This window comes from Carcharodon carcharias, chromosome 7 (genome assembly GCF_017639515.1).
Source record: "Carcharodon carcharias isolate sCarCar2 chromosome 7, sCarCar2.pri, whole genome shotgun sequence".
In the NCBI taxonomy this organism is placed as follows: domain Eukaryota; kingdom Metazoa; phylum Chordata; class Chondrichthyes; order Lamniformes; family Lamnidae; genus Carcharodon; species Carcharodon carcharias.
The window spans coordinates 142,495,522-142,506,639 of NC_054473.1; positions in this window are offsets into that span (position 1 = coordinate 142,495,522).

Here is an 11,118-nt window from a genome sequence, read left to right on the forward strand (position 1 = left end):
GGCGGGCGGCAGATGAAAGGAAACTTGCTTTTTTTTTTCCCTTTGCAGTCTCCAAAATAAAAGCAGCTCCAACGACTCACTTGCAGCAGCAGCCAAGGATCGCAGAATATCAATCCACACAGCACACTTTATATTAATCCCTAGAAAATGCTGCAAAGACTCAGCAGGTCAGGCAGCCTTTGTGAAGGAAGAAACCAATGTTAATATTTCAGCTATAACCCTTGGGGTTCCCTGTCTCCTCCAGCATTGCCAACCCTCCAGGTTTGTCCTCGTGCTTCCAGGAATTAAAGATGAATCAATAATCTCCTGGCCACTACTGCGAGCATCGTGCAAAAAAATCATAGGTGCTTGACTAAGAACAAACTTCTTCATTGTTTTATGTATTATGTAACACTTATGTGTTGGATAGAAAAATATTGGAGACAAGGTAAAATCTGTCGATAGGGTGGTTGGAGTGGGATTTCATGTGATAAAACTTCCAGGAATACCTTAAAACATGGTTAGTGATCCCTATTGCTTCCCCTCATTCTTATCCTAATAACTGTTCATCTGTAATATTCTGAAACATTGGCACAGATCTTCCTTTCTCTAAATCATCAGAGATTGGACGTATGGCCCAAGATGCACATCAGAACCCGCACAAGTCCCAAAGTGCTGAACTTCCAACAGGCAATTTCCATGCTCCTCAGGATCCTCCGCAAAAGTATCCAACTCTGTGTTAGAGTTAGAGATTTTGCACGGTTCCGTGGGACTTACCTAAATAGTTACCTAGGAAATATTAGGCAGAAGAATCCCTGTCTTACTCCTGGGTCACTACAGAACTGACCTCCCAATCTATCACACACTGATACCACCCCACCCACCCCCCCCCCCCACCCCCGACTCCCCCCCAACACCCTGAGTATCCCCCCAATAGCCCCAAACTGACCTGACTATCCTGTGAGAAGGCCCCCTGACCCCCCCAACAAGTCCCCCTGACGCAACCTAACTACCCCTCCCAGGCATGCTAACCCCCAACCATCTGACTAGCCTCCCGACCAGACCTGACTTTCTGCTGGCCCATGTACCCAATCACCCAACTACATGTCACCCACCTCCCCCACCAACCACCTCACCCACATGCCACCCAACCCACCTCCACCACACCCACCTATCACCCTACCCACCTACCTATTTACCTCAGCCACCTACTGACCTGACTATCCTGCCCATTCACTTGTTCAAACATTCACTCATTCACCCATTCACTAACATTCATCCATTCACCCATTCATTAATATTCACTGGACATTTAGACTTAGTGCTGTAAAAAGGGGCTGTGTCTTGCCTTCTCCCCAATGCTACAGTGCTACGATGGAGTTCTTCATGGAACTGTACACTCCTCATTTCTGAAGCAGCTGGGCTTGCAAAATCTGGCCAGAAATGCAGAGCATCATTGGAGTGTTGAAAAATTCGGTGGAGCAACAATATCTGACAATAAAAATAAATATCTGACAATGATTGTTGCTTCACAGAAGATCCAGGCCATCATCTTTTTGACCCTCTCTCCACAGATGATGCCTGACATGCTGACTGTTTCCAGCACTTAACATTTTTGTTTCAGATATCCACCATAAATTATAAAGGATAAAATATTGGTACTGCCTCAACAGGAGCATTGTGTCCAATTTTGAGCAGCGCACTTTAGGAAGGATGTGAAGGCATTGGAGAGGGGCACAGAAAAGATTTATGAAAATGGTTCAATGGATGAGGGACTTTGGTTATGTAGATAGATTGGAGAAGCTGGGGCTTTTCTTCTTAGAAAGGAGAAGGTTGAGAAAAGATTTGATAGAGAGAAACTGTTCCCACTGACAGAAGAACTAGAGGACATTGATTTAAGGTGAATGGCAAAAGAACCAGAGGCGACATGAGAAAAAACTTTTAAAAGCAGTAAGTGGTTAAGAATGGAATGCGCTGCCTGAACGTGTGGTTGAGGCAGACTCAGTTGTGACTTTCAAAAATTAAATGGATAATTATCTAAAGATAAAACCTTTGCAGAGCTATAGGGAAAGGTCAGAGGATTAGGACTATCAGAGTTGCTTTGGCAGAGAGCCAGCATGGGCACAAAGGGCAAAATGGTCTCCTTAGGTGTTGTAAACATTCTATGAGTGCATGGTTCACCTCTACATTTAAGCTACTCCCAGTTGGTTAGACAATTGTTGGCACTCACCTGAATATTTGTAAAGAAAAATAAAAAGTTATTGTCTTATGCAAATTATAAGTGTGTTGAGGTGGCGGGGGGCAGTTGCAGATCAGAGGACCTCGTGTGTCTGTTTTCTGGTCTGGCAAAGACTGCCATCCACAGGTCAAATGCTTAAGATCTGCAGAGAGAGGCGATCTGAATTTTTGTTGCTCTTTCAAGACCTTGCGGGCAACCAGATCTTTACGCAGTGTCCAGCAGTACACTTGAATCCTTTTGTGGAAACAACTGGATACAGTTTGCGTAATCAACAATGAAAGCTGAAGAATGAAAGACTTGTATTTATATAGCACCTTTTTGCAACCACAGCAGTTCCACAGCACCTTTACAGCAAACAAAATATTTTCAAGCATAGTCACAGTTGTAATGTAGGAAATGCAGCAGCCAATTGAAGCATAAACAGCAACTAGACCTGATAACACTAAGGAGAGGTTTAATGGAGGATTTTAAAATTATGAAGAGTTTGGTAAGGTGAATACGGAAAGGCCCTTTCTTCTGTTGTGGAGTCAGTGATGATGGGTCATCAATTTAAAATTACCACTTAGAGGAGAGAGGCTGGAACAAAGAATTATTTATACAGTGAATTGTTAGAGCATGAGATGATTTTCAACAGGAAATAGCTGAGGTAAAAATTAAAGGGAAGATTTGGTAAACCTTTGAAACAGTGGATGATATAGGGCTATAGGAAGACAGCAGGGCAGTGGGATTATTTTGCGATTGCTTTAGCAAAGATTTCCTGCCCCACATCCCCCTCCCTCCCCCCTCACCTTTTGCCCCTGTGATAAATAAATGATAAATAAACCAAACACTTTCAAAACTCTTAATTTTACAATTGGTCAATGAATGAGATTTCTGGTAAATAAGTGTGAAAAACGTTGCAGTACAATACATAAAAATTATGTTGCATTTTAAAATCAAAATAAGTTGAGCTTAAATGTTTGAGCTTCTCTGCAACACTGCAGGAAGGCAGTTTCTGTAAACAGACTGAGTTTTCTGTGATCTAAAATTTCCACCTTTATTTCTCTTGATAGCATGTCCAGAATTAACAATTAATCCTAACTGACTGCGAAACACTGGCCACCATTTGGGTTACCACCCTGTATTTGCTTGAAAACAACAAAACTGGAATAAGTCCATATGGGGTTAAAATATCTTTTCAGAAAACATTTCTTACACCATTGGATAAGTGACAGGGCTTTTGGATGAAATAGATTTTCATACATTTATGTGACACAATATTGCACATGATGTGAACTTCATTCCATCCGTGGAATTCAGACCTCCAGCCAAAACTAAAGCCTATGGAGAACTACTTAATCATTCCAAAAACCTCTAAGTTGAAGCTGTCACTTTTTCAAAATTAAAAGCACAATAATGGAAAACTATTACGTAACTGTTGATAAGAAGCTATTCATCTGGCATCTGATTTCTGAGGACATGTTAATGTCTTGACAAAGTGCAATTAATTAGCATGTAGATCAAAGTCTTGTATCCTGACTAATTTCAAGAGCAACGCAACTTGGCCTAGCCCTATGGACAACTTATCTCCAGGCCTTCATTTTGAAATTAGGCAAAGAAAAGCATCTTCCACTTTAGATCCAGTTATTTCGGAATTATAGGAAGTAAAATCTAGAATTCTCCCTATTTTGTCATAAACCAATTTGTTTCTCCACAGATGCTGCTAGACCTGTTGAGTTTTTCCAGCATTTTCTGTTTTTATTTCAGATTTACAGCATCCACAGTATTTTGCTTTTATCCTTGTCCAAGTTAGTGATTTGTGATAGGTCTACACTTTATCACGGGGATAACTTCCATTTTGAAAAAGAATAAAGAGAAAATCCAACCTTTCCACAATTGTAGCTCTTTATGTTATATTTTTTGATAGTAAAGCATCTTTGAATGCATCATTAGGTATCGATGGATGCTGTGTATTTTTAAAATAAGTTGTATCTGTTGAAGTATTCCTGCATCAACATACCTTATATTTTCATTTTGATTTATTTTACGAAAACTGCAAAGAAAGTATTTAATTTTGTGGCTTGCCCTGATTAAGGCAGTTAGAAGATGAGATGTTCAAACCAGGAATTTCCCCATTTCAATTCCTCAGCCAGTATCAGGACAACCATGCCCCATTTTAACATAAGTTTTGGCCATTTATTAAAAACTAGTTTGCTACAGTTTATCAGCAATGTATCTATTTTCCAAATATCACATTGTAGCAGTACAAACAGAATCCTAACTTAGTCATACATGGGTGAATTAATATTACATGATTTTGAAAGTTTAAAAAAGTAAGAAAGAATGTATTATTACACAGTCATCACAGAACTTACACATCAACTTAACTTAGAGGGATACGGCCCCTTTAAATCAAAAGTCAAGAACAATCTTACAGGGAATTAAAGCTTTAACAAACAAACTGCATAACAGAAACAAAATTCTCACAAAATGTACATTTTAATAAGCATACCATTTTTATTTCATATTTTAAGTTGTTTATTTCATTACAATACACTCAACCAATACCATAGTTTTCATTTTGAATAAATAAACATCTCACGTCTTTTGACAGACATAAAACACACTTCAACTAGAAAGTATAACTATACTATTGAAATAAATAGAGATGTCTAACTTAAAAAGGCAAACTGCATCTTCCCAAGCAAGCTGCTTGTTTGGTGTTTTCATGAAATATGAAAATGATGTAGCTTGTTAAACAGTATTTTTAACTTCAGAAAATATTGTTTAAGTAGTTACATCTCTTTGATATTTGAATTTCACATAACACAATGTTTTTGAACTGAAACTTTTAAATAAAGGCAGAAAATGGGGAGTAAAATCACATCACTATACATCAAACAGCTAGCATCCAATATGTCATTAATATTTTCTCCGAAGATCAGCAAGTCACAGATACTGGCAGTCTGCTAGTAATTTATCAAAGTGAAAACCTTCATCCATGAGCAGAGGTAGGTAGGTAGAATGTTGGTGAGCTATTTGATTGGGGGCTATTATAATCTTAGCCTGACAACTTACACACATTTTTAAAATCACAATTCAATGAATGGTGAGCAGTAGTGGAAATCCTGGCTGTTCTTACCCTGCCCAGCCAGGGATACTTAAGAAAATGTGATGCCATCTCTGACACCTCAACTGAATTAAGCTAACTCAATAATAATATTAAAGATATTTGAAACCCATTCATCAAATCAAAGTCAAAGCGGATTTTAAAAATTATTTTGTTATTCATATCCTTCTTAAGCAATCCCTCTGGATCAAGGATTACTTGCTTCCACTCCAGTTCAATAGGTCATGAGATAGCTGACAAGTCCAATGAATGGTCTACTAACTGCCACATGTGGAGCAGGCTGTTCTTGAAGAGTTGGGTAGATGGGTTGTTTGAAGGTTTGTGTATTCCCTCCAACTCCTCGACCTGCCTCTGCATGTTCCCAACAAAGTCTCTTGATGTGCTCAGTGCCTGCTCAAATGAGCCTTCCCCATTTTAAACAGTCACAAGCCTGGGTCTTACAAGAGTCAGTAGGTACATTTGACCTCTTCACCTACTGTACTCCTGGGAATTTCTTATGACAACCAAATTCCAAGTAGAGCAGTTGCTTCTGGAGTAGTGTCAGGCATGTGAATGACATGCCCCATCCAGCGGAGCTGGTTTTGAGTGATTAGCACTTCGATGCTGGGAAAGTTGGCTTGGGAGGCTGCTGCTGTTGGGCTGCCTTTCTTCCCATCATATTCAAAAGATCTTGCGAAAGCACTGCTGGTGGTACTTCTCCAGTGCCTTGAGGTGCCTGCTGTAGGTCTTCCAAGATTCCAAAGTATATAGGAACACAGGGAGCACTACTGCCTGGTGAACCATGACCTTAGTCTCAGGTTTGAGATCCTGGTTCTTAAATACTCTTTTACTCAGTCAGCCAAAAGCTGAGCTGATACTTTGGAGGCAACGGTGAATTTTATCATCTCTGTCTGCCTTCATTGAGAAGAGGCTCCCAAGATACAGAAAATAGTTCTCATTTTCCAGGATCTCATTGCTGATCTTAATTAACAGCAGAAGTGTTTTGCTGTGACAGCTGGCTGAAAGAGGACTTTAGTTTTTCGGGTATCTAGTGAAAGATCCATTTTCTCATAGGCTTTGAAGAAGGAGTTGACAATGACCTGGAGCTCAGTTTTTGAGTATGGTGCACACAGGTGTCATCTGAATACTGAAGGCCAATGACTGAGGTTGGAGTGGCTTTACTTTTGGACTGAAGGCGGTGTAGGTTGAACAGTTTCCCATCTGCTGTACAGATTATCTCTATGCCTGTGGGTAATTTTCTGGAGGTGAGGTGCAGTATTGCAGCAAGGAAAATGGAGCTGAGAGTTAGTGCAATGACACAGCCTTGTTTGACCCCAGCTTTCACTGAGATAGGGTTTGAGAGGTTCTGCTGGTGAGGATCACAGCTTGCACATCATCATGGCGGAGGATGGTGACAAATTTCTGAGGCCAGCCAAATTTGAGGAGGATACGACATAAGCCTTCATGGTTGACATATAACAACTTACCAAATATCAAAGGATTTTTTGAAACTGAATTATTTTACTAGGAAAATCCTCCACAAGTAGTTGCTGTGTATTACCTGATGTAATTCAAGACAGTAGGCTGGCTCTTTGATCTTATGGATAAAGTGTTTTGTCTGCGTATTTACAAAAATGACAATTTCTCTCCGTTTGCTGAAGAACTCTCCGTTTGCTGAAGAACCTCTCATAAAAAAGAAACATTATGGCACTGATTATTGAAATGCGCCTACAGACAGACAGAAAGTAATCCCCTTCTTCAGATTATTGAGCGAGTGATAAAGGACTTCAAAGAAACACTAGTACCCTCCCCTGAGACTTCCTCTCTATCAACCTGAAAGCGCAAACAATGAAAAAAATGAGAAGCTACTTGTTAAAACTTTTTCTTCTAACCACATCAGCTCTAGGCAATGGGGACCAAGTGCTGGCATCATAGACTAGTCCAGACAAATTAGTAAATAAATAATTTCTAAATACAGAGCATGGGTGTGAAGGCAATTTGGCTTCTGCATCTGTTTCTCCATTACTCTCTTTGGGTTCATTAAACTAATCTGCCTCTTAGGTCTATATCTATATTTATAGTGGACATTAGCCATTTACTATTAAGAGCAAACAAAATGGACAATGTTCCATAGTAAATCAAAGACTAATCTGTCAATTGATACTGTGCACAGATCCCACAGGCTCCTGACTGATATTTACTGGGAACCCCTGAGTGATATTTAGTGCTGTGAAAGTGATCTGAGATGAAATCCTTCTTTAGAACTATTTGCTGAGCTATGTTCCATTTCTCTATCTAGCAGGCTATTCCAGTTATTTACAAGTGGAAGAAAGGGCAAAAATAGCAGCTAACTTTGGCGGCGAGCTAAGGAACAAGGAATACTGCTTTGACTGTCTCCTCCATTCCAGTGCATCTGAGCAGGAAAACAGGAATGTTACAATACTTGAAGTAAGCCCAAGATTTATGAAGGGTGTCATGATCGGAAGACAGAAAGGAAAAAATATATATCTATATCATCCCGGCTACTTTATAAACTTTTTTTTAAAAAGTGAATCAATCGCTGGGCTGATAAAATGGCTGCAGTTGATCACATGCTCATAGTTCTGGAAGATTTTAAGCTATTCCAATGGACAAAGGCTACCTCTTCAGCCTCCTAGAATGTGACTTAAATTGTATAAACATTCCAGCCAAGCCAACACAAAGGATTCAGAGAAGCTAAGTCTGCACCAGCCAGCTATGGACAAAGGTAGTGCTATTTGTGACTCCTAATCGCCAATATTGTGCTAATGACCCCACCATTACTCAATGGGTTTCAACCAGGGACTCCGTTAGCTGAATAGCTCAACCCGAAACCACCCTGTCACATGACCGAGACTTGAGCTATCTGAATTCCTTTAATAATACAGCGTTTGAATTTTATTTTCAGTTGCAGTTTAACCTCCAAAGAGAACTGGACTCCAGGCAAGCAGTCTGCCTTTGACCTTCATCTATCTCCAAATCTGATTTCTAGAAAGAACACTGTATTTCACATACAGAGTGAACTAATACCCAGGATACATGAATACTTTGCTTCATTTTCAACCGACTCAACCTACAACCAGCTCCTAAGACCAAGAGGAATTCTGCCAGACAAAGCCACCAAAAAGGACTTTCCTTGGACTTTGATCCTGGACTTTGGACTCACATGAAAGCACAATTCTTATTTTTATCATGGTCTTTGCCCTGAACCCCTTTCTTTCCCTTACCCCTCTTTTATTGTATGAATGCAAAAGTGGCAGATGTTCCCGCATTTTGTGTGTGCGTAAAATAAACTACATCTTATTTTACCTTCTCTCGAGTTTGCTGTGGGTTTATTAAAAGAGGATTGGGTATCTCCAAAATTGAAGGGTTGGTTAAAATACACCACTGCTTATAAAGGGGGAAATCTAAAATCAAAAAAACCTTTCTGTTTACAGACGGGTAGTGAGTGGAGAAATCAGGGCTGGTTAAGTTAATCCCTCCCCCCACCATCCGTAATAAATGTTTTTAAAAAAGCAAATAGCAAGTGCATATAAAAATGATTGAAGAGCAGAAGAAATAGCTTAAAACTCCTAATGATGTAAAGCATTTCAAAACTTTAAATTATGTAAGGTGTAGGTAATAATTGTTATATTTTATCATGGTTTACAATAATAAAGGCTAAACCCTTAAACCAACACTTAATACAGAGGGCCCTGTTCTTTGCAGACAGAAAGAACATATAGACACATTGCAGATAAAAACAAAAAAACTGCGGATGCTGGAAATCCAAAACAAAAACAGAATTACCTGGAAAAACTCAGCAGGTCTGGCAGCATCGGCGGAGAAGAAAAGAGTTGACGTTTCGAGTCCTCATGACCCTTCGACAGAACTTGAGTTCGAGTCCAGGAAAGAGCTGAAATATAAGCTGGTTTAAGGTGTGTGTGTGGGGGGCGGAGAGATAGAGAGACAGAGAGGTGGAGGGGGTTGATGTGGTTGTAGCGACAAACAAGCAGTGATAGAAGCAGATCATCAAAAGATGTCAACAACAATAGTACAATAGAACACATAGGTGTTAAAGTTAAAGTTGGTGATATTATCTAAACGAATGTGCTAATTAAGAATGGATGGTAGGGCACTCAAGGTATAGCTCTAGTGGGTTTTTTTTTATTTTATATAATGGAAATAGGTGGGAAAAGGAAAATCTTTATAATTTATTGGGAAAAAAAAGAAGGGGGAAACAGAAAGGGGGTGGGGATGGGGGAGGGGACTCACGACCTAAAGTTGTTGAATTCAATATTCAGTCCGGAAGGCTGTAAAGTCCCTAGTCGGAAGATGAGGTGTTGTTCCTCCAGTTTGCGTTGGGCTTCACTGGAACAATGCAGCAAGCCAAGGACAGACATGTGGGCAAGAGAGCAGGGTGGAGTGTTAAAATGGCAAGCGACAGGGAGGTTTGGGTCATTCTTGCGGACAGACCGCAGGTGTTCTGCAAAGCGGTCGCCCAGTTTACGTTTGGTCTCTCCAATGTAGAGGAGACCACATTGGGAGCAACGAATGCAGTAGACTAAGTTGGGGGAAATGCAAGTGAAATGCTGCTTCACTTGAAAGGAGTGTTTGGGTCCTTGGACGGTGAGGAGAGAGGAAGTGAAGGGGCAGGTGTTGCATCTTTTGCGTGGGCAAGGGGTTGTGCCATAGGAGGGGGTTGAGGAGTAGGGGGTGATGGAGGAGTGGACCAGGGTGTCCCGGAGGGAGCGATCCCTACGGAATGCCGATAAGGGGGGTGAAGGGAAGATGTGTTTGGTAGTGGCATCATGCTGGAGTTGGCGGAAATGGCGGAGGATGATCCTTTGAATGCGGAGGCTGGTGGGGTGATAAGTGAGGACAAGGGGGACCCTATCATGTTTCTGGGAGGGAGGAGAAGGAGTGAGGGCGGATGCGCGGGAGATGGGCCGAGGCCCATCTCCCGCGCATCCGCCCTCACTCCTTCTCCTCCCTCCCAGAAACATGATGGGGTCCCCCTTGTCCTCACTTATCACCCCACCAGCCTCCGCATTCAAAGGATCATCCTCCGCCATTTCCGCCAACTCCAGCATGATGCCACTACCAAACACATCTTCCCTTCACCCCCCTTATCGGCATTCCGTAGGGATCGCTCCCTCCGGGACACCCTGGTCCACTCCTCCATCACCCCCTACTCCTCAACCCCCTCCTATGGCACAACCCCTTGCCCACGCAAAAGATGCAACACCTGCCCCTTCACTTCCTCTCTCCTCACCGTCCAAGGACCCAAACACTCCTTTCAAGTGAAGCAGCATTTCACTTGCATTTCCCCCAACTTAGTCTACTGCATTCGTTGCTCCCAATGTGGTCTCCTCTACATTGGAGAGACCAAACGTAAACTGGGCGACCGCTTTGCAGAACACCTGCGGTCTGTCCACAAGAATGACCCAAACCTCCCTGTCGCTTGCCATTTTAACACTCCACCCTGCTCTCTTGCCCACATGTCTGTCCTTGGCTTGCTGCATTGTTCCAGTGAAGCCCAACGCAAACTGGAGGAACAACACCTCATCTTCCGACTAGGGACTTTACAGCCTTCCGGACTGAATATTGAATTCAACAACTTTAGGTCGTGAGTCCCCTCCCCCATCCCCACCCCCTTTCTGTTTCCCCCTTCTTTTTTTTCCCAATAAATTATAAAGATTTTCCTTTTCCCACCTATTTCCATTATATAAAATAAAAAAAAACCCACTAGAGCTATACCTTGAGTGCCCTACCATCCATTCTTAATTAGCACATTCGTTTAGATAATATCACC